The sequence below is a fragment of the Balaenoptera borealis genome (assembly GCF_965194805.1).
Source record: "Balaenoptera borealis genome assembly, chromosome: 9".
Classification (NCBI taxonomy): domain Eukaryota; kingdom Metazoa; phylum Chordata; class Mammalia; order Artiodactyla; family Balaenopteridae; genus Balaenoptera; species Balaenoptera borealis.
In genome coordinates, this window is record NC_138873.1 from 108,303,828 (window position 1) to 108,329,118 (window position 25,291).

The 25,291-nt window shown below is 37.6% G+C and overlaps 1 protein-coding gene across 3 annotated transcripts in view; it reads left to right on the forward strand.

Moving 5' to 3' along the window:
* Positions 1–25,291, forward strand: part of COL19A1 (collagen type XIX alpha 1 chain) — a 374,472-nt gene that overhangs the window by 26,986 nt on the left and 322,195 nt on the right. The window lies entirely within an intron of this gene.

Here is a 25,291-nt window from a genome sequence, read left to right on the forward strand (position 1 = left end):
GAACTTAACCCTTATTGTATATTCATTTTATATATTGTATAGAGTATATAGTAAAGAAAAGCTTTGTTTTTGGTCTTGTTACTCATTTCATTTCAAAATGAATTTACTGAAGGGTTTTTTTTTAATTGTTGGTTTGTTATCTTTACTATACTTTTTCTTCTGATAAATATGAGATTAAGAATAATGACTTGCCATTTAAATACTGACAATTTGTCAGCAATTATACAAGGCAATAATAATTCCCCATATGGTTGGCTATATGTAATTGGAGGATGGATCAATAGTAATTCAGAAAGCTTGAGTCATCAGGGAGGCAAATATACCGTATATGGTCCTGATATTCAGCCTTTGAGTCCAAGATGAACATTCCAGGGTGTGAATACACTGCAATGAATAAAGCGTCAAATTCTGTTTGATTTAATATGCAACACAGATGTTTTTGTGTGAAAACATACATGGATGTTTTCACTTCCTGATGGGTATTCTAATATTTAAGTTACCAGACAGGGTTGTTGAGAATCTCAGCATTGAAATTCTCAAAGGGAAATAGCATTAATTATCTCGTTGCCTATCCTTAGGTGCACTGTATAAACCAAGTTCCTAACTCCCTGAGCAAAGTTTCTTTTAAACTTTCTATTTTGTGATACTTTAGATACTTTTAGTTTAATGATATGGTTCCTTAAAAGTAAACTGCTCAGTAATTGCTAAGAAATCAGAGGGCTAAGGAAGAGGGTAATTTGATACCAGGGGATGTAATGGGCGATTTGTCTGGTGGAGAACTTCAGCAGATGTCACTGTACAGACCTATGCTATTGTGGGCGTCTTAAGCCTGAAGGTGGCTTCACATGCAGGCATTAAACCCTCAGGGCTTGACAGCTTCCTATTTGGGTATTCATATGCAGCAAAGAAAAGTCAACATGTATCTCATCTATATTTCATATATATTGGTTTAGATGTTTCTTAACTACCAGTAGATAACTTTAATTAATGAATTTAAGCAAGGCAATAAATTCCCTTCCAAAAATTAAAATGTATTTTCTCTCTCGCCCTTTTCCTGATGATTTAAACCCCTCTAAGTCTGGCCAGGTGGCTAGAGTACTGGAGAGACAATCTTTGAAAATTCATTGAGCCTGTGTATAAGAAGACGTAGCGAATTTTAAGTAGCTACATTGGAAAACTTCCTGCCACATTTAGACATTGCCATTCTCTTTTGAATACGTATGATAATAAATATTAGGTACTACTTGAAATTTATTTTCCGACCTCTGGCTCTAAATCACGGTGTGAGTGCCGGGCAATTGATGTGCATGAAGTCTCAGGCTCTGTCAGCAGAACCCGGTCCCTCCACTGCAGGAAACTGGAGGGGATCTGGTTAAGCTGACTAGCGAGTGTCAAGTAGCTTGGCCCAGCTCCACTTACATTTCGCTCCGTGAGCCAAGGATGCTAGGATGCTTCTCTCACATGATGCCATTCTGATTTTTCAATGAGACTGGAGTAAAGTTGCAGCTATTTATATATTTGTAAATGAGCCATCTTGCAGAATCAGCATGGGAAAAGGCAGATGCTAGTTTATATGGAAATTGGGACTCTTTCTGTGCCTGAGCTTGTTTTTATTGTTCTGGCACCTTCCAGGTGAGGTTTATGAGGGGAGAGATCTCATGAGTTGTTGGTCAGGTACCCACTGGGCACACTTAGTGCCTTGAGCCTGGCTTAATGTGAGGACCCAAAGGCAGCTCTTGCAAGGGTCCTTCAGATCAACACTGTTGTACCCAAAAAGGTGGCACAGGCTCAGGGAACATCTGACAAGGTTTCTATGTTTGGTTTTCTTTTCTCTTCATGTCCATTCTTTAGTATTCCTTAGGATAGCAAATGGTAAGTATTTGGGTGCTTTAAAAGATTCTGGGTGGCATGCTAACCAGTTTTCTAGAATTAGCATCTTTTTAGAGGAAATTTTCTCAGCTTCTTGTATCTACAAGTATCTCTGGTTATGTGAAAGAAATAATTATTTCTCTACAGATTGAGAGCAATATCCCAGATGATCATACTCTGATTATCTTTAAATTGTCTTTTGGCAATGATCAGGGCAAAATGGTGAAGTTTTGAGAGAAAACATACACAGAACATACATATGGTATGGAGCACCTTATTTTCTTGGTATAACATAATTCTTATGTTTCACTGGTTGCTTGTATATAAACAGGTTTTTAAATAAAAGTGTGTTAGTAGTTGAATAAATAAATTTAAAATGTCACAGAAAAGTGAATTCCTGACTTATTATTGAATTCAAGGATGGTAAAGAGCCTTATCTCTCAGGTTCTATGTCTATCTGGAATACTGTGTTGAGAAGGCTTCTGAGGCCCTGTTGAGTTCAGCAGATTGGCGTGCTATGGCCCATTCGCGGCCCATTCATGAAAAGAGGGGGGAAGGGAGGGCTGTAGTCTGTAGTCTAGTCTGTAGCGTCTCTGATTTAGGATGATACGTGTGAGTGGGTGGCTTTTGCAGCTGAAGCAGTTCCCAAGAATGGGGGGAAATGAGACTATGTGCGAAAAAATAATCAACACAGATTACTAAGATTTTATGAGCTTGGATAGTGTAGCTAGAAACAGTGGCATAGCTGATAGATATGGTCCCCTTTGCTTTTGTTACAAACAAATAAATCTCCATTGAAGAGGAGTCGTCTCTCTGTCCCTTTCATTAAACTGGTGGTTGCTTTCTGGAAGCAAAGGGCTCTTTAGTTTCATGGCTTTACATGGAAGAAAAGAGCTGGTAGAAGCCCTTTTCATTTGTGTTTTGTAATACATAATAAACCTCAGCAATCCTTCTAAATATTTAGAAGATGTATAGCGTTTTGTAGGAGATTTTAAAGTTCTCTGGACCTTAACAGTTCCCTTGGAAATATTCCTAAATATGGGGAAAGCTGCTGTGTGTATCACAGCATCATTAGCCCTGGTCTTTGCTCCTGTTGAATGATTCACCCCGTGGGCATGTCTTTTCTACATGGACCTTCACACTACCGTCAGCTTTTTATTATTATAAATAACACTACCACATACAGGAAAGTTGTTCCCTCTGTTTTTCTGGCTAGAGAGACCAGTTAAGACTCACCACTTACTCATCACCTCCTTTGTTTATTTTTCACGTGTCCCTTCATTCAGTAAACATTTGTTGAGCCAAAAAAATTCGTAAGATTGATTTTTTCAAAGTAGAATTACAAGTTCATTTTTAGACATCTTGGTAATATACTTCTGATTATGTTCCATCATTGTTTTATCCATCTCTTCTGCATATTACCCAACTTCTTTAGTAGCATTGGGTATTATACTTAAAATTTTTGTTAAGTTTTGTGTTTTTAACTGAAAACTTGTAACAATTACAAATAAAAGTTGTGGCTTACTGTATAAGTATTTTAGGGGTTCCCGGAATTTTCTGTTCCACTTAGGGTGAATAAGAGGTAGCATTCAATAAGTCACTGAAATGAATTCAGTCTAGTCCAGAGCTCACCCTTCTATTCAACATTTACTGAGCTTACTATGGACTGAGAACTTTATTAAGCTCTGGGATTGCACTGGTGGAAAAGTGTAGGTCTCATCTTGCCTTCCTGAAGCTTGCTGGAGAGATACACAGTGCAAGGAAAAGCTACACTTTGCTCTTGCCTTGACCCAAGAAGAAACTGAGCTGTGTCCCTCCTATCATTCGAGCATAGGCTACAGGACTCAAAGCCCACAGCTCCTCTCAGAAAAGCTACACTGTCTGAGCACGCAGGCTCAGTAGTTGTGGCTCGCAGGCTCTAGAGCGTGGGCTCAGTAGTTGTGGCCCACGGGCTTAGTTGCTCTGCGGCATGTGGGATCTTCCCGGACCACGGCTCAAACCCATATCTCCTGCATTGGCAGGCAGATTCTTAACCACTGCACCACCAGGGAAGCCTTAAAATTTTAAAATCATACAATTTAGCCAAGTTTTATTTTATTTTTATTTTTAACATTTATTTTATTGAAGTATAGTTGATTTACAATGTTGTGTTAACTTCTGCTGTACAGCAGAGTGATTCAATTATACATATATACATTCTTTTTCATATCCTTTTCCATTATGGTTTATCACAGGATATTGAATATTGTTCCCTGTGCTATACAGAAGGATCTTGTTGTTTATCTATTCTACATATAATAGTTTGCATCTGCTCACCCCAAACTCCCAATCCATCCCTCCCTCACCCCTCCTCCGCCTTGGCAACCACAAGTCTGTTCTCTATGTCTGTGAGTCTGTTTCTCTTTTGTAGATATGTTCATTTGTGTCATATTTTAGATTCCACATATAAGTGATATCGTATGGTATTTGTCTTTCTTTTTCTGACTTCATTTAGTATGATAATGTCTAGGTCCATCCATGTTGCTGCAAATGGCATCATTTCATTCTTTTTAATTCAATTTAGCCAAATTTTATATATTAGATAGAAAAGAATTTTAAGAGTATTATGCAGTTTTAAGAATGCACGGAAATATTTACTTCTCTACCACAAGAACCTCTTTTATATTTTTCTAGAAAATTAAGAGATGTTAATATGTTCCAATAATAAATTGCTTTAGGTTGAAATGGCTACTTGTTTGTTCATAACCACGGGAGTTCCCCTGGTAAAACCTGAAATTGGCCCCTGTACACAGAGGGCAAGGAGAGACCGAAGAAAGAGACAGAGCCCCCCCAGATTGGTAGGTGGCAGGTTTACTGAGCAAGGGAACATACATACAAGGCTTGTCTTGGGCATGGCGAGAGCAGTAAATCTCTGCACCCACACGCCGGAATCATAGAAGTTTATGTAGAGGCCTTAATGGGGGTCAGTCATGTACACTGTCCAGATGGTCTCAGCTACACATTACTCTCTCAAGGCTGCATCCTTGAAACAACTCCTAACGTGGGAATGGTGGGCAGAAAGTACATCCCAAGGACAGGGGAGGGGGTATGGAACCTCTGGTTGCCCGGGTCCAGCTCACAGGTCAGTTGGTGGGCAAATCCTATCAATGACCTCCTCCAATACTTCTAAAATGTAACATAATATGAAATATTACCAGTTCAGTAGTTTCATTTAACAGTTTTGGAAACATTTAATATTATCAACAATTTAAAATAAGTTGTGATTTTCCTCCTTCAGATTTCATATAATTCAGTATTTTGGAGGGAGAAGTAAAAAGTATCAGTAATTGATCTTATGTATATAGATTCTACAACATTCATATCTATGTTATTTTGTTTTATTTTATTTTGGAAACATCGCTCAACATATCTACCATCTTAACAAATGTTTAAGTGAATAATATGTCATTGCTGACTATAAGTTCAGTGTTATACAGCCGATCTCTTTTTTATTATGGCCAATTACATGTAAATTATCTTATCTTAAAATGTCCTGATGCCATTTACCTTGAGAGAAGTGAAGTACCAGTTAAGTCTCCTACTTAGGAGTCATAATAATGCAGATGTCATCATAAAGTAATAAAATTAAGGTGTCCTATTTTGGTAATTACTCAGGCCAGCTTGACAGGCATTAATTAATCTACTTCCATGGTTGGATTATATATTACATTTTTTTCTCTCTTCACTTGTCTTTTTATCCTATGAATCAAATCTTATAAGAGACAGCAGAGGTTTTGCTTGGGTGCGGGTTATGTGTATGTATCTGTGGAATGTGCACTGCAGGTTTCCAGAATATACAAAAGAAGGAAAGCATGGAACCACATACTTCAGTCATCTTTAATCTTATTTGCCCCATAAAAATGCTATGAGGATTAATTAGCTATTAACCTTCAGTGGGGGCAAATGTGCTGCTTTTATAATGGTTGTAAACCCAAATTTAAGCACGACCTTAAATTTATGAATTAACCAGAGCATCGACTGTAGTAATAGATGATGTTGTGTTATACTAGTGCATAAGAATAGCTTTATAACAACTCTACAGATTTTGTTGTGGATTGACAGAACTCCATGTTTCATAAAATAGCATTGGATAGTCTAATTCTCATTCTCAGACACAGAATCAGATAGGAAGATGCAATTATGATTTCACTGACAAACTCTGAAATGTCTGTGAATCCAAGAAGAATAGTGTCAGCTAATAAATCATTAATTTATTATCATTTCAACTTAGCCATCAAGGCTAATCAGAAAATAAGCATGGTAGCCATAAAGTTGCTTATGTTATTGTATGTGACTCACTCACATCAGCTCGGTAGTGCCTTGTTCATTGCCTCGTTTTGGTCAACACTACAACCAGCCCCTGACAACCACCCTTCTGCCTTCTGTCTGTGTGATTTGACTCTTCTAGGGACCTCGTATCAGTGGAATCATACAATTCTTGTCCTTCTGTGTCTGGCTTATTTCACTTAGTTTGCCTCTGCTCTTGTGTCCTAATCTTGTCAGTGCATGTCACCCCGGCCTTTGCTGTGGGTCCCCTCCATGAGAACGCTTCTTCCTGGGACCCAGCCAACCTCTGCTCAAGGCGGCTTATCCTCAGCCTTCAAGGCCAAAGTTGCTCTGTGTGTGTGTGCTTTGGAGGGTGGTGGCATGGGTTCAGTGACCCTCTAGCTATCCTGTGGATTCCAAAGCAGTGCTGCTTGGGTACAGAGCCTCACAGTGTAATTTTTTTTTTTTTTTTTTTGACCGTGCCATGCGGCTTGCAAGATCTTAGTTTCCCAACTAGGGATTGAACCCGGGCCACGGCAGTGAAAGTGCTGAGTCCTAACCACTGGACCGCCAGGGAATTCCCTCTCACAGTGTATTTAACAACTAACTCTTGGCACTCCTTCCTCTGTGGGGCTCTAAAGCTCATCGATACGGATACTAGGCAATCCTCTCTACTATCTTCACAGACAATGGCTCTCTTCTAATTTACCCATGAGAAGAAAATAAAATTCCCTTTGCTTAGGAGAGCTATGTAGGAAAAAATATTTCATGATATAGTCACCATTATTTCTAAGTTCAGCTTTGATGCCAATGAAAGAAGAAATTCTAACAAAGTATTTCACTCAATTCCCAAATGGCATTGAATACTCACTATGTGCCAGGCACTGAGTATTTAAGAATAAATAAAGACAGCGTCCTAGTTATTTCTGTCTGGGAATTATGGAATTTGTAGCAATCTTTAGATATGAGGTCTGATGAACTCTGGAAGAATGGACGAACCCTTCCAGGAACCAGGAAAAGCTTCATAGGGGATGTGAAAAAAGGCTTGAAGGATAAGCACAAATTTGCCAGGTGGTAGCTGGAGGGGGCATCATGGTGGTTTTCAAGGTCAACGTAATTTGCAGACTGGTGAGGAATCCCGTGGGGTTAGTACACAGAGGGGAGAGACTGTCTGGTGGTGAAGGAAGCTGAAGGGGCAGCTGAGGTGCTGTTCTGAAAGGCCTTACGTGCCAGGCTAAGGGGTTAGAACTTTATTCATGTAAAAATGGAAAGTAAAAGGTGAAAGATTTCTGGGCTCCGAAGAGAAACCCGAGTGTATCACTTATACCACAAGAAAGCCATGTTCAAAAGCGTGAAGGTGTGGGAGCAGTAACGTTCCATTCTAGAAACAACAACAAAAAAAGCTGAGTATATGCCATTGGGACAATCACAGCTTTGGGTAGCGACCTGGGATTCCCGGGCTGACCCTGAAGCAGAAGCCAAGCCCCCAGACTCAGAAGGACACTTCACAATTCAGAGGACTTCTTGGGGGTGGAGCGGGGTTTGACCCGGGATTTGTTTTATCTTTTTTGGGGGGTGGGGGACAGTGAAAAAACCTTTCTGGAGAGCAGCTTCTCTGGTCCATCCTCGATTTTTGTTATCAGAATGTCATCTAGTAGGAGGGCTCATTTTCTAGGGGAAGTCATTTACAACGTCACAATGAACAAATGCTAATCGTAACAGGCATAAGATTATTAGAGAGCCATCCAAGCTTTGTTTTCCCATTAGCAACCTACGGGGGCTGAATCCCCCGACAAACACAGAAAGGCTAAGATTTCAGAGTCTCTGCGACTGTGGAACTCAGACATCATTCCCCCAGCCCCCCACGGCAGGGTGAAGGCATTTCAGACAAACCCTTCAGGCCCTGCGAGCCAAACTGCTTGTAACATGACAGGTGATGGTGAATGTCAGCTGGGCAAGAAATGACTTACTATAAACTCCAAGCATCTCTCACTTCACTCTCAGGAAATGTAACTTGTATCAGATTTCTCTTCCTGGAAGATATTCAGCAAGTCAGAGGCCCCACTGATACTTGCAAATACGGAAGTTCTTCATAAAGCCTGCCTCACGCTTATTTAGAATGGAAGAATTAATTTGGAAGCCAGTTCTTGATATTTAAAAATAGATTTTTTTCCATTTAGCCGTTAAAGCAGAAAAATAAAGGTTGGTCTTGCTAAATATGATCTGGAAAACTCACTTCGGCTCTACCAAAATAGACTTTTAAAAAAAGGGCTTTGCTTCAAGGCTTGCGCTATGAGCTGGTGGAATTAGCCCTGGAATCATTGTAATTAGTAACTAAACTTCTTAAACATTTTGTTCTCTAAGTGTATATCACACTTGGTTTTTGGAACACCACTTACAAAAGGAAATTTCTCCAGAATAATTGTGTCATCTTGTTTTTCAGTCTCTAAGGACTGTAATAGTGAAAGTTTGTTCATCTTTGTTTTTTCCTTTTTACATTGCACCGCTTGCCTCACATTCCTTATTATTTAGTTAGGTAAAAGAACAGAAAAGAAACTGGTAGTCATGGGTTTTTCTTTCTAATCCTCTCTTAGTCTGTAGTTTGGTTTTGTTCTTTACTTTACTATACATGAAACAGAGATATTACTTGCCACATGACAAACTAAGGTTCTTTTAGGAACACTGAACAAATACATCAAATTGAACTTGTTGTACGATGAAGTTGCCAATTGCTTAATATACTAAGGAGTAAACAAATTTATGAGCTTCATTATGGTCTTTATTTTTCTTGACACACTACTAGGGCATAGTGGGGAAAAAATGAGATCCACTCCCTAATTCCATCTCCCCATAAAACAACTTTAGCAATAAATACTTGCATGTACTTACTTTAAAAGAGTGCATTACTATTATTTTTTTAAATTAATTAATTAATTTTTTTGGCTGCGTTGGGTCTTTGTTGCTGTGTGCAGGCTTCTTATTGCAGTGGCTTCTCTTGTTGCAGAGCACGTGCTCCAGGCACGCGACTTCAGTAGTTTTGGCACGTGGGCTCAATAGTTGTGGCTTGCAGGCTCAGTAGTTGTGGCGCATGGGCTTAGTTGCTTCATGGTATGTGGGATCTTCCTAGACCAGGGTTCGAACCTGAGTCCCCTGCATTGGCAGGTGGATTCTTAACCACTGAGCCACCAGGGAAGTCCAAGAGTGCATTATTTTTAAGTTTTATGACTTTCCCTGGCTTTGCCATGCTTGCCGTGCTCCCTATCTGGAAGGGAGTGTGGAAAAGCAAAGTTTACCCTCTTAAGGAAGTGCTTATTGGTTTCTCATTAATTGGACAGCCAGGAATGTCCATTATTTGTTCAGTTGACATTGTTCTGTCCCCGAGAGACTAGACACCTCCCCTTCATTAAGGTAACTTTGTGTATAGCTATGTTAGTCATGGATTCCACAGCTCAGGGGGTGAATGGGATGGAAGCTTCCACTGACCCCTGGGCCAGGGTCAGTGCTAAGGGTTCTCTTTCTTTCCATAATCACTTGAAAGAGTCACATTTATGATCATTATTTTCACATCTCAGGGAATTACCTGTCTTTTTAGTTAGGTAACCATTCTATTGATGTTCTTCCTTAGGCATTAAAATCCCAACATATAACTTCTCGCCAGTAGGATAAAAACGGAGGCAGTTTTTATCAGAACACTTCATACTTTTCTTCACATTACATAGTTATTAGTATATACACTGTTCTCATATTTTTCACTACATTCCCCAAATTGTACTCATTTTAAAGGAAATGTTTGGTGAAAAATCCTATTTTTTTTTCTCTAATAAGTGATCTCTAAGGAATACAGGGCAAACATTCCTGATTGGTTATCACCTTCTATAGCATACATTTCTTTCCTAAAACCCAACAGACACTATCCCCATTTTAAAGATATTACTATGTGGTTTGTGATACTTCCTGATCTGTGCTCAAAGTATCATTAGAAGAAGGAACTGTAATAATCTACCCCTCAGGGCTACTAGTCACCTAGGATGTGCAAATGTCATCATGAATCCTTTGCTCGGAGCCCAAAATGTGATTTACTGTTGTTGTTAATATTATAGTATGATGTTAAACATTTTAATTATTTTTTCATTTCTTGACGTTAATATTTTATATTTATTTACACCGACCCTGCCCCACGCAGTACTCAGAAAACAGTTTTTTCTCCCTTACAGTCCCAAAGCATTACTTTTAAGTCAGGTCAGTAACGATGAGGGAAACTTTATCTTTAGCCCAGAGGACACAAGCAACTTGATATACTGGAAAAATCTGACCTCGGAACTAAGAGTCCCGAGTTCAAGTCCCATCCTGACCTCTGTTATTTAACAGAGGCAGTTATTTAACTTCTGTGGCTTTAATTTCTCATTTACCCAGGGAGATGGCTGTTCTAAATCACTGTTAAGTTCCCCTTCAGCTTTAGGAGTGTAGGACTACAGGAGATTGTCATGTGTGGTTTCTTATAACGGAAACATTTCCAAGGATGGGAAGACTTCTGCTCAAAGACACTTTTGGAGAAATCTTCTTGGAGCAGAGATTCTGTTTTGCTACAGTCTGTAGAGATTTTAAACATCTTTTTGAAAGTAAGAATACTGGTTGTATTTGTTCCTGGAATTGTTTTGTGTCAAACGTTTTGATTAACCTGCTTCAGACTTGCATAGGGCTTGGTTTTTCCTTCTGCTTTTTTCATGATGAATGTGATATAGCCCAGTCTCATAAGGCCTTGACTTTTAAGGCATTGTGCAAAGTGACACAGACTTCATACTGAACACAAGTGTTTGATATCTACCAGGACCGGTCATAGGCATCATCATGGATTTTCCATGACTGGAACACATTTTTATGAGCACCTCCTATATGCCAGGGACTGGTCTAGATGCTTGATTTAGAGCAACAGGTCTGGCAGAGCCCCTGTTGTCACGGAAATCACATTTTAGTGGTTGGGAACAGGCAATACATGTGTAAACTAATACATTTTTTTAAAAAGTTGGGCTTTTATAAACCTATGAAGGAAATAAAACAGAGCAAGTGTTGTATTACTATAGACCTTTCAGAGAAGGGACATTAGAGCTGAGACCTGAATAGTGAGGAGAAGCGTCCATGTGACGACTCCTGGGAACAACCTTCCCAGGAAGGAATCAGGAAGTACAAAGGCCCAAGACCTCAATAGAATGAGGTGTTCAAGGAACAAAATTCAGGTCACTGCCACTGGAGCATGGGTGCCACACAGACTGGAATAGGACACGATGTGGCAGACTAAGGCAGGGGTCAGAGCACTAGGCCTTGTGAGCCGTGATCAGTGATGTGCGTTTCATTCTAGGAGCCGCGGGGCCCTGTAGGAAGGTGAAACGTAAGGGAGGCACCTGGTCTGATTTTCACTTAAAAAGCTCATTCTAACCGCTGTGTGCAGGCTATACTTCAAGGGAGGGAAAAGAGGGAGAGCGACCAGGGCGTGTAACAAGAGTCCGGGGCGAGACGTGGCAGCTTGGGATGGGGAGTGAAGGTGGAGCTGGAGAGAAGTAGACAGAGTTGGGATCCATTCGGTGGTAGAAACAGTAAGACTTGCCGATGAGTTGGATGGGATTGGAGTTCATAAAGGAAAGGCAAGAATCAGGTATGACTTTTAGGTATTTGGCTGGAGCACCTGGGTGAATGGTCATGTCTTTTACTGAGATGTGGAGTCCTTGTAAAGGGATGTGTTTGGTAGGAAGCAAAAAGTTCAATTTCAGTTATTTATTGAGACATGCCTTTAACATCCAAGTAGAGATGACAAGTAGGAATTTAGGTGTGTGAGTCCACAGTACAGGTAAGGGGAATAGTCAAGGTTTATATTGGTTGCCTCTCCCCTTTCCCCCTCCTTCTTTTTGGAACCTTCCTCCCAAACTTTAAGTGCCTTCACGGGACACGTTTGCTGCCCAGGGCTCACAACCGTGGCATCTCATCTTGGTCTGGCTGACTTAGGGGTGCTTCCTGCTCTGGACTTATTCCCCCTTCCCTGTGTCTTCCCCATTTAAACTTCCATGCTTTGCAACAATCCCCATAGATTCCCTGTTCTTTGCTTTCCAAGGAGAGAATTAATTATTAGACAATTTGTTAGTAATGCGTGACTGGTTTCTAGGGACTATTTTAATGGTAACAGAGCTTGTGTTTATAAAATGCATTTTCCAGAGAGGAAGAAAGCTCTCTCATAGTAGAGTAGTAAGTGTTTTGGCTTGTCAGTGAAAGTACTTCATAGTTAGGGAGAATGTGAGTATCTCTGAGTCCATACCGCATATACAAAAGACAGTAGATGCAGAGTTCCATTGAATATTTAATAACAAGTATACAGACACAGAGTGATTAAATACTTCATCGTAGGCCAAGATCTTTCCTGTAATATAGATGCCTTATAGACATCATCATTTTATTTGTATTTTCTATTGCTTTTATTTATTTATTTGTTTTTTGGCTGTACCACGTGGCATGTGGGATCTTAGTTCCTTGACCAGGGATTGAACCCATGCCCCCTGCAGTGGAAGTGTGGATTCTTAACCACTGGACCACCAGGGAAATCCTTGTATTTTCTAATGATTTTAAATAAATTCTGACCAGGAAAGTATTTTTCGTTAGTCAAGTGGGAAAAAAGATCTAGAGAATGTAGTTATTATGCTATTTAGACAAATACAATCCATTCTTAGAGTCCTATACAGTAAATCTCTTATGGTTAATAAGACGTTAATTTTTATCTGACTCCACAAATATAGTTACTAGTACTTTGTAATTAAATATTCTGTTTGAAGCATGTGGAGAAAGTATTGGAAAAAGTGTATTTTCATTTGAAGTTTCTCATCTTAATAGTTCAGTGACTTATTATGAAGGCTATAGGCTGGGACTTGTAGATTTTGTGACTTATTTTTAACCTCCCATAGTAGCAAAAATAATGTTTTTAGTGTTAATTCTCCCTCATCTCTGTCCTTGAAGAATATAAGGTTAATTTATAGGTTGTTTTAAAAGTTAGGATTATTTTTTCCTAAACTGAAAATAGTAGTGCTTTCAAAAAAAAAAAAAAAAAAAAGATCACTCTTACAATTTATGCTGATTGCATAAAAACCTTTTAATTTTAATACCAAGAGGGAAGCACTGTAATGTAAAGATCTTTATGAAATTTTGTATTGAGGTCAAAGTCTCAGATCTGGGCATTCTTCCATAGCTGGTCATTATAAGGAGCCCCACTTTTGATTCTCCACCACTTCCTCTATAGTTTTATAGCATTTCCTTCTACTTTACGATTGAACTGAGGGCTGCTATACATAGAGAATATCAGAGAGCAGTTGAAAACTAAATTTTAGATTTTTCTTAACATTGAAATAAATTACAGGTTCAAAAGAGTCTAAAATATGTGAATTACAAGGCTTCAGAGACACTCCAGATTATATCTAGAACTCTCAGGGGGCTAGTGTAAGGAGGACTACAGAGGCAGTAAGTTTCTTGGGCTCCTGTGGGTAATTTGGAATGACTTTATTTTGGCTCTCTATGACTTTTACTTAGTCATATCTTGTAAAAATTGATTTTAGATTGAACATTTTGTTACTTTGGCATACCTCTGCTCTCACCTGTCCATGAATATTTAGGTGACTTTTATTAATGTGAAGAAAAGTAGACAATGGGAAATAAAGGATTAACTATACTTATATTTCACTAAACTTTGAGCTCTTCAAATGTAGGTTAATATTAATTACTGTGGATGAACTTCTCATTTACAGCCTTGAACTAGGTACAATGTGTATAAAATGGAGGGACGGTAGAAAATATCCCATTGAGAATTTCTAGCCCAATATACCTATGAATGACTTTGGCAAGTAAGTCTCAACAGTATTTTTCTTAATGGGAGTATCACTGAATAAGCAATGGATAGAATTTCTTATAGGAAATTACACTCCATTCAAAAATACTCAAGCATGGATATCTTAGACACTGCAAGCTGTCATTATATTTCTCTGGTAACAGACCAGTAATCCAATATGGCATCTTTTATAATAGAAACTTTGGCAAGCTGCAGAGAAATTATTCTGTGTCACGTTAAGTGTTTGTGCTTGTGTGATATAAACAAAAAACATAGTCTGTAAGAGTAGATATATTTTGTAATGTATTATTTTTAAAATACAAAACTTTTTCTTCAGAAATTACAGTCTAGGCAAGCAAAATCATTTTTGGCCTCGAAAGCAGAATATCAATTTCTGAAAGGGAAATATAGTAATTATAAGGATTTTCTTCCATTATAAACTTAGACTAAGAAAAAATAATTTTTCTTTAAACATAACTAAATTTATTTCAATGTATTATTTTAAGACTATGTTTATTATAAACATTATTAATATTAATAACATTATTTTGTTTTATTATTTTTGTCACAGAAGAAACCTTTCATGGAATATAAAATATTTTCAATTTTTGAGTTACATTTTTAATTTTTAAAAATAATTATATTTAGTTTTATTTATGAAGTATTAAAGACTTATATCAAAATGTTTCATTTGCTGGATCGCTCACTCCACTCATTTAACAAATAGTTATAGACTGCCCTGTTGGCACTGTACTTAGGCTTTGTGGGTGATACAAAGATAGATTAAATGTTGTCTTTGCCTTCAAAGAGCTCGCAATTTCATGATGCAATGTGACAGGTACCTATATGACTATAATCCTAAGTAGAAAGTGAGGAAAAAGGTGTTTTCATTATTTTTTGCTTCGTAACAAACCACTGCAAAACTTAGTGGCTTAAAACAACAATTTATTATTTCTCATGATTTTCTGAGTTAGAAAAAGGCACAGGATTTATCCACATGGTTCTGCTTCATGAGATGTTCACTCAGGTCACTGAGCTGCATTAAGCTTGCAGTCAGGCTGAACTGGAAGATCCAAGAAGATATTACTGATGATGTCAGAAGGAATGGCAAAGTAAGAAGCCCAGAAAATGTACCCATCCATAAAAACAGTAAGAACACAGGAGAAACAGTCAAAATCAATATTTCAGGACTCTGGAAATTAACCAAGGGCTTGCAACAATTAATGGGTGTTTATTCAAGAAAAAGACTGACTCTTGGTAAGAGTAGCTAGCTTTGTGGCATTTTAAACTTGTCCTATTCACATCCCACTCTCTCCCACAATGGTTGACTTGAAAACCAACAGCTTTATAATCACAAGTGCAAACTAGCAGCCTAGCAGCCATTGAAGGGAGGAGAATGGGTTTAGAGGTCAACAAAAACCCTATTTCTAGAAAGTTGTCATTATTTTACCTGACTGGTAGTTCCTTGGAAACTGCAACTCACAGGGCTTGTCTTTATTTGACCTGACTCAGCTCACTCAATAAGTACAGCCTTCTTCCCCTGGCATTTGTTGAAAATAATCAATAGTAATTGTTTAACATTGAAGCTACCCAAGACAGCAATTACAATTGGGACAAATGAGAAGATGACCAAAAACATTTAAAAGGAAAAGTTGGGTGAGGAGATACCCATAGAAAGCATTAGAAACCTCCAGCATATTTGTGCTATCTACACCTATGTGTAGGCACAGGGATTTGTGGAAACCCAGGAAACCTCCAAAAAGGCCCTACGGTCATTGCCCTGGCCAACTTTGAAACTCTGCACAAGCAAAAAGAGAAGGCTAAGGAGAGTTGTAAACTGCCTGCTTGAGCATTGAAGCCATTCTAGAACATGCACATAGTGTCTCAGCAGAGGCTTGGATGCTTATAGGTCAAAGGCACTTAACTGTTCAATCATTAGCTGACCACTAAACTAACTGAGCAGAGACTCCAGTGGTCACACATGACAAAGAAAGCACACTTTACAAAATTAGTTCAGGAAAGTGACTAAGGAAACAAACAACGGCAGCAACAATTATGATAAAAATAACAAACAGCAACAACAGCAAACCACTGATGGGTGGAGAATAATCTGATTCCCAGAGTTGCCACATTATATTATCTAAAATTTCTACTTTTCAATCAAAAAATTACAAGATGTGCAAAGAAACAAAGTATGGCCCACACACAGAGAAAAGAGCAGTTAATAGAAACTGTTACTGAGGAAATCTAGTTATTGGACTCACTAGGTAAAGACTTTAAATCAGCTATTTAAATTATGTTCAAATAAAAGGAAGCTGTCTAATGAACTAAAGGAAATTATAAAAATGGAGTCTCACCTACAGGAGCAAAGGATATACAATGGAGAAGGATAATCCCTTCAATAATTAGTGTTGAGAAAACTGGACAGCCATGTGCCAAAGAATGAAATGACCACTACCTCATTACATACACAAAAATCAACTCAAAGTGGATTAAAGACTTGAATATGAGACCTGAAACCATAAAATTTCTGGAAGAAAACACAGGCAGTATGTTCTTTGCCATCAGTCTTAGCAATAACTTTCTGGTTGTGCTTCTTCAGGGAAGGGGAACAAAAATAAAAATAAACAAATGGCAATCTGTGTATCTTCTTTGGAGAAATGTCTGTTTAGGCCTTCTGCCCATTTTTGGATTGGGTTGTTTGTTTTTTTGATATTGAGCTGCATGAGCTGCTTGTATATTTTGGAGATTAATCCTTTGTCAGTTGCTTTGTTTGCAAATATTTTCTCCCATTCTGAGGGTTGTCTTTTCATCTTGTTTATGGTTTCCTTTGCTGTGCAAAAGCTTTTAAGTTTCATTAGGTCCCATTTGTTTATTTTTGTCTTTCTTTCCATTTCTCTAGGAGGTGGGTCAAAAAGGATCTTGCTGTGATTTATGTCATAGAGTGTTCTGCCTATGTTTTCCTCTAAGAGTTTTATAGTGCCTGGCCTTACATTTAGGTCTTGAATCCATTTTGAGTTTATTTTTGTGTATGGTGTTAGGGAGTGTTCTAATTTCATTCTTTTACATGTAGCTGTCCAGTTTGATTGCCAACAAACACATGAAAGGATGCTCAACATTACTAATCACTAGAGAAATGCAATCAAAACTACAACGAGGTATCACCTCACACTGGTCAGAATGGCCATCATCAAAAAATCTACAAACAATAAATGCTGGAGAGGGTGTGGAGAAAAGGGACCCCTCTTGCACTGTTGGTGGGAATGTAAATTGATACGGCCACTATGGAGAACAGTATGGAGGTTCCTTAAAAAACTAAAAATAGAACTACTATATGACCCAGCAATCCCACTACTGGTCATATACCCTGAGAAAACCATAATTCAAAAAGAGTCATGTACCACAATGTTCAGTGCAGCACTATTTACAATAGCCAGGACATGGAAGCAACCTAAGTGTCCATCGACAGATGAATGGATAAAGAAATGTGCTTCATATATACAATGGAATATTACTCAGCCATAAAAAGAAACAAAATTGAGTTATTTGTAGTGAGGTGGATGGACCTAGAGACTGTCATACAGAGTGAAGTAAGTCAGAAAGAGAAAAACAAATACTGTATGCTAACACATATATATGGAATCTAAAAAAAAAAAAAGGGCTCTGAAGAACCTAGGGTAGGGGCAGGACAGGAATAAAGATGCAGACATAGAGAATGGACTTGAGGACACAGGAAGGGGGAAGGGTAAGCTGAGACGAAGTGAGAGAGTGGCATTGACATATATACACTACCAAATGTAGAACAGATAGCTAGTGGGAAGCAGCCACATAGCACAGGGAGATCAGCTCAGTGCTTTGTGACCCCCTAGAGGGGTGGGATAGGGAGGGTGGGAGGGAGGGAGACGCAAGAGGGAGGGGATATGGGGATATATGTATATGTATAGCTGATTCACTTTGTTATACAGCAGTAACTAACACAACAATGTAAAGGACTTATACTCCAATAAAGATGATAAAAAAAAATAAGCAAATGGGATTGCATCAAATGAAAAGTCTTATGCACAGCAAAGGAAATGACCAACAAAACAAAAAGACAACCTACCAAATTGGAGAAGACATTTGCAAATCATATATCCAATAAAGGGTTAATATTCAAAATATATAAAGAACTCATACAATTCAACAACAACTAAAAACAAATAGCCTGGTTAAAAAAATGGGCACAGAAGATGAATAGACAGTTTTCCAAAGAAGACATTCAGTTGGCCAACAGGCACATTAAAAGATGTTCAACATCACTAATTATTTAAAAAATGCAAATCAAAACCACAATGAAGTATCAGTTATGCCTGTTAGAATGGCTATTATCAAAAAGGTACGAAATAAGAAGTGTTGGTGAGGATGTGGAGAAAAGAGAATCTTCATACACTGTTGGTAGGAATATAACTTGGTGCAGCCACTGTGGAAAACAGTATGAAGATTCCTTAAAAAAGTTAAGAGTTGAACTATCATATGGCCCAGCTATTCCACTTTTCAGTTTTATCCAAAGAAAAGACAAAACACTAATTCAAGAAGATATATGTACCCCTATGTTTATCTCACAACATTATTTACAATAGCCAAGATAGGGAAACAACCTAAGTACCCATCAATGGATAAAGAAGATGTGGTTCATATTTATATAAATACAATGGAATACTACTCAGCCATAAAAAGATGAAATCTTGCCATCTTGCAACAACATGTATGGATCTAGATGGTATTATGCTAAGTGAAATAAGTCAGACAGAGAAAGACAAATACTGTATGATTTCACTCATATGTGGAGTATAAAAAACAAACAAAATAAATGAACAAACCAAACCAAGCAAAAACGAACATGTAAATACAAGGAACAGAGTAGTGGTTATTAGAGGAGAAAGGGCAGGGGGGAGGGCAAAATGAGTAAAGGGGATCAACTGTATGGTGACGGATGGAAAGTAAATTTTTGGTTGTGAGCATGCTGTAGTGTATACAGAGGTAGAAATATAATGGTGTATAAATGAGGCTTATATAATTTTATAAACCAATGTTAGCTCAATAAAATACCAATAAATAGATAAGAATTATTAGGAAGAATACCAATAAGTAGATAGGAATTATTAGGAAGAAGCAAAACAAAATTTTGGAGTTGAAAACTGCAGTAACAGAAATAAGAAATTTATAAGAGGGCTTGAGAGCAGATATGAGGTGGCAGAAGAAAGAAAGAACTTGAAGATAAGTCAAATGAGATGGTCTGGAAGGAAAAAGAGAAAAAAAAATGAAGAAAAATGAACAGAGCCTCAGAGACCTGTGTGACAGCATCATGCATACCAACATACGCATAATAGAAATCTCAGAAGGAGAGGAGAAAACAAAAAGGACAGAAAGACTATCTAAAGAAATAATGGCTGAAAACTTCCCAAATTTGATGAAAACCATTAATCTACACATTCAGGAAAGTCAAGGATTCCAACTAGGATAAACTCAAAGAGATCAACACCTGGTCACTGCCAAAAGACAAAGGGAGAATCTTAATAGCATCAAGAGAGAAATGGTTCATCATGAGATCAACAAGATGTTCTCAATAAAAGAACCTGATTTCTCATCAGACATCATGGAAGCCAGAAGGCAGTGGGATGACAGTCAAAGTTCTAAAGGAAAAAGGATGCCAGTAAAGAATTTTATATCCAGCAAAACTATCCTTCATAAATGAATATGAAATTAAGATATTTTTAGATAAACTGAGAGAATTCATCACTTCATCACTTGGAAATATTCCCTACAAGAAATATTAAAGGAATTACTTCAGGCTGAATGAAGGGAAACTATACAGAAACTCAAATTCACACAAAGAAATAAAGAGCACTGGTAAAGTTAATTACATAGATAGATATAAAAAACAGAATAAATGTATTTTGTTTGTAACTTTTTCATTCTTTTATCAGATTTAAAATACAGTTGCATAAAAACAAACAAATACAGCAGTAATTATAAATCTAAGTTGATGGGCATATAAAGTCTAAAGACACAGTTTGTAGACAATAATAACACAAAGGAAGGAAGAGGAAACCACTTTTTAGGAGCAGTATTTTTGTATACTATTGAAATTAAATTGGTATCAATCTGAACTAGATTGTTGTAAATTTAAGATGTTAATTGTAATTCTCAGGGCAACCACTGGGGAAATACCTCAAAAAACACAGTAAACAAAACAAGGGAATAAAAATGGCACACTGGAAAATACATATTACACACAAAAGAAGGCAGTAATAGAGGAACAAAGAAACTAAAAAAAAAAAGATGAAATACGGAGAAAACAAATAGGAAAATAACAAACACAAATCCTACTTTAGCAGTAATTGTATTAAATATAAATATTAAACACTTAAATAAAAAGGCAAAGGTTTGCAGAATGGATTAAAACAGAAAACAGAATTTAACTATATGCTGTCAAAAAAGAAAATACACGTTAGATTCAAAGTGAAAGTAAAAAGGATTCATTAAAAGTAAAGGGGATCTTGAGGATATGGGGAGGGGGTGGGGTGAGATGTGACAGGGTAAGAGATTGTCATGGACATATATACACTACCAAATGTAAAATAGATAGCTAGTGGGAAGCAGCCGCATAGCACAGGGAGATCAGCTCGGTGCTTTGTGACCACCTAGAGGGGTGGGATGGGGAGGGTGGGAGGGAGGGAGATGCAAGAGGGAAGAGAAATGGGAACATATTGTATATGTATAACTGATTCACTTTGTTATAAAGCAGAAGCTAACACACTATTGTAAGGCAATTATACTTCAATAAAGATGTTTAAAAAAAAAAAAAAAAAAAAGTAAAGGGGAAAAGATATATCATGAAAACAGAAATTGAAAGACCCTTGAGTGGCTACACTAATTATCTTAGCTTGGGCTGCCATAACAAGATACCATGGACTGGGTAATTTAAACAATAGAAATTTATTTCTCACAGTTCTGAAGGCCAGAAGTTCAAGATCAGGGTACCAGCATGGTACTGGTAAGGACTCACTTTCTGGCTTGCTGTAGCTGTCTTCTCTCTGTGTCTTCACACGACAGAGAGAGAGAGAGAGGGTGAGGAGGAGCTCTCTAGTTTCTTCTTATAAGGGCACTAATCCCATCATGAGGACCACACCCTCATGACCTCATGTGAACCTAATTACTTCCCCAAGGCCCCATCTCCAAATACCATCACATTGGGGGTTAGGGCTTCAACATTTGAATTTACGGGAGACATAATACAGTCCATAGCACTAATATCAGACAAAATGGAATTAAGGAGAAGCTATTAGAAGAGACAAGGAAGGGCATTTTGATAATGATGTGTCACCTCACACATGCCAGAATGGCCAACCTCAAAAAGAACACAAATAACAAGTGTTGGCAAGGATGTGGAGAAAAGGGAACCCTTGTACACTGTTGGTGGGAATGTAAATTGGTGCAGCCCCTGTGGAAAACAGTGTGGAGGCTTCTCAAAAAACTAAAAATAAAACTACCATATGATCCAGCAATTCCACTTCTGGGTATATATCCAAAAAAACAAAAAACATTAATTCAAAAAGATACATGCACCCCAGTGTTCATAGCAGCATTATTTACAATTGCCAAGGTATGGACACAACCTAGGTGTACATCAACAGATAAATGGATAAAGAAGATGTGGTGTATATATACAATGGAATACTAAAAAAAAAAAAAAATCATGGATTGACTTGGAGGGTATTTTGCTAAGTGAAATAAGTCAGACAGAGAAAGACAAATACTGTATGATATCACTTGTATGTGGAATCTAAGAAATACAACAAACTAGTGATAAAATAGAAAAGAAGCAGGCTCACAGATATAGAGGACAAACTAGTGGTTACCAGTGGGAAGAGGGAAGGGAGAAGGGGCAACTTTGGGGTAGGGGATTAAGAGGTACAAACTATTATATGTAACATGAGCTAGTCCACATAATGGGTGAAAGGTGACACAACAGAGCACACTCACAGCTCCAGCAGAGGAATACTCAGTGGCTCCTCTCCCAGTGGGAGTGCTCTAATCCCAACACTGCAGATCAGAAAAGCAGCTCAGAAATGGATCTGGGGGCTTCTACTCCAACAACTAAGGAGCAGACCCTGTACCTGATGGGGTAGTGACAACCACAGAGCAAAGAGGAGGTCCTGCTCAATATCCAGTGTAGGCTCTGGTCTCCACAACATCAGTCTCACCTATCAAGGGGATAACGGCCAGCATATACTGAGGAAAGAGTTGTCAGGCATCCATACTAAAAACAGCCCTAGCACCCAAAAAATATTAAACCCACACAGGCTACACAGGGATGTTCCCACATATAAATAGCTCTCCAAGACCACAGTAGATAATTGTTTCTCCTAAACTCACAAAGTAAGAGAAATATAAGTTAAATGAAGCAGCAGAGGAACCACTCCCAATTAAAAGATCGAGAGAATTCCCCTGAAAGAACAAACAATGAAACAGACCTCTTCAGTCTAATAGACACTGAGTTCGAAAAGGAGGTAATGAGAATACTGAAGGAATTAAAAAATTATCAATAGAAATGCAGATTACTGTAAAAAGGAAGTAGAAACTATAAGGAGGAGCCAAGAAAGATTAGAGAATTCATTTGAAGAGATGAAAGCTTAACTAAAGGCTATGAATAGTGGAATGAATAATGCAGAAGAACAAATAAGTGATCTAGAAGATAGAATAATAGAAGTCACCCAATTAAAACAGCAGACAGAAAGCCAAATGAAAAAAAAAATGAAAGCAATATGAGACCTATGGGATAATATAAAGTGTGCCAATCTATACATAATAGGGATACCAGAAGGAGAAGAGAAAAGGGGATTGAAAATGTATTTGAAGAAATTATGGCTGAAAACTTCCCAAACCTAAAAAAGGAAACAGATATTCAGATACAGAAAACACAGAAGATCCCAAACAAGATAAATCGAAACAGACTTTCACCAAGACATATTATAATAAAAATGGCAAAAGTTAAAGAGAGGATTCTAAAGGTAGCAAGAGAAAAACAAAGAGTTAATTACAGGGGAACCCCTCGTAAGGCTATCAGCTGATTTCTCTACAAAAATGATGCAGGCCAGAAGGGAGTGGCAAGATATATTCAAAGTCCTGAAAGGGAAAAATCTGCAACCTAGGATACTCTACCCAGCAAGATTATCATTTAGAATAGAAGGAGAGATAAAGAATTTCTCAGACAAGCAAAAACTAAAAGAATACAGCAATACTAAACCTACCCTAAAGGAAATATTGAAAGGTCTTCTCTAAATAGAAAAGAAGTAAGAATCTATAGGAAAGAGAAAATCACAGTTGGAAACCAAATCACTTAAATAAACCAGTACACAGATTTAAAAAAAAACGAAAAACAAAAAATTTATGGAAAAGTGATAACTACAGTGAACAGCAAAAAGGTGAACATGTAGATGCAAAAGAGGACATCAAAATCATAAAATGTGGGGGAGGAGAGTAAAAACATGTAGTTTTTTTTCTAGAATGTGTTTGAGCCTATACGACTACCACTCTAAAGCAAGTAGATATAGGAAGGGGTTGACATACGTGAAAAACAGGGCAACCGCAAATCAAAAACATACAATAGAGTCACAAAAAACAAAAAGAAGAGAACGTAAGCATAATACGAAAGAAAATCATCAAACCACAAAAGGAAAAACAAAAAGAAAAAGAAAAGGACAAAGAAGAAACATTAAATAAATGGCAAAACAAGGTTTAAAATGGAAATAAATGCATATTTATCAATAATTACCTTAAACGTCAATGGACTAAATGCTCCAATCAAAAGACACAGAGTGGCAGATTGGATAAAAAAACAAGAGCCTACAACATGCTGCCTACAAGAGACCCACTTTAGGGCAAAGGGCACATATACGTTAAAAGCGAGGGGATGGAAAAAGATATTTCACGCAAATGGAAATGACGAGAAACGGGGGTTGCAATACTCATAGCAGGCAAAACAGACTTTAAAACAAAGGCTATAAAGAAAGATAAAGAAGAACACTATATAATGCTAAAAGGATCAATACAAGGAGAGGATATTACACTTGTCAACGTATACACACCCAATATAGGAGCACCCAGATACATAAAACAAATACTAAGACATAAAGGGAGAAACTGACAGGAACACAATAACAGTAGAAGACTTTAACACCACTCTCACATCAATGGACAGATCTTCAAGACAGAAAATCAATAAGGCAACAAAGATACTAAATGATACAGTAGAATAGTTAGACTTAATTGATATCTTCAGGACATTACATCCAAAAAAAGCAGAATACACATTCTTTTCAAGTACACATGAAACATTCTCTAGGATTGACCATATACTAGGGCACAAAACAAGCCTGAACAAATTTAAGAGTATAGAAATTATTTCAAGCATCTTTTCTGACCACAGTGGCATGACAAGAAATCAACCACAGAAAAAGAAACAAGAAAAAAACAATTACATGGAGACTAAACAACATGCTATTAAAAAACCAATGGGTCAGTGATGAAATCAAAGAAGAAATTAAAATATACCTTGAGGCAAATGACAATGAAAACACAACCATACAAATTCTATGGCATGTAGCAAAAGCAGTTCTTAGAGGGAATTTCAAGTGATATAGGCCTTCTTTAAGAAACAAGAAAAATCTCAAATAAACAACCTAAACTACCACTTAAAAAAATCAGAAAAAGAAAAACAAACAAAACCTAAAGTCGGCAGAAGGAAGGAGCTAATAAAGATCAGAGAGGAAATAAATAAAGTAGAGATTTAAACATTAGGAATAGTCAATAAAACCAAGAGCTGGTTCTTTGAAAGCATAAGTAAAATTGACAGATCTCTGGCCAGGCTCACCAAGAAAAAAGAGACAAGGCCCAAATAAACAAAATAAGAAATGAAAGAGAAGAACTCACAACTGATACCGCGGAAATACAAAAAACCATAAGGGAATACTATGAACAATTCTATGCCAACAAATTTGACAACCTAGAAGAAATGGAAAACTTTCTAGAAACATACAGCCCACCAAAACTGAATCAAGAAGAAACAGATAACTTGAACAGGCAGATCCCTAGAAATGAAATAGTATCTGTAATAAAAAAAACTCCCTACAAACAAAAGTCCAGCACCTGATGGCTTCACTGGGGAATTCTACCAAACGTACAAAGGAGAACTTATACTGATCCTTCTCAAACTCT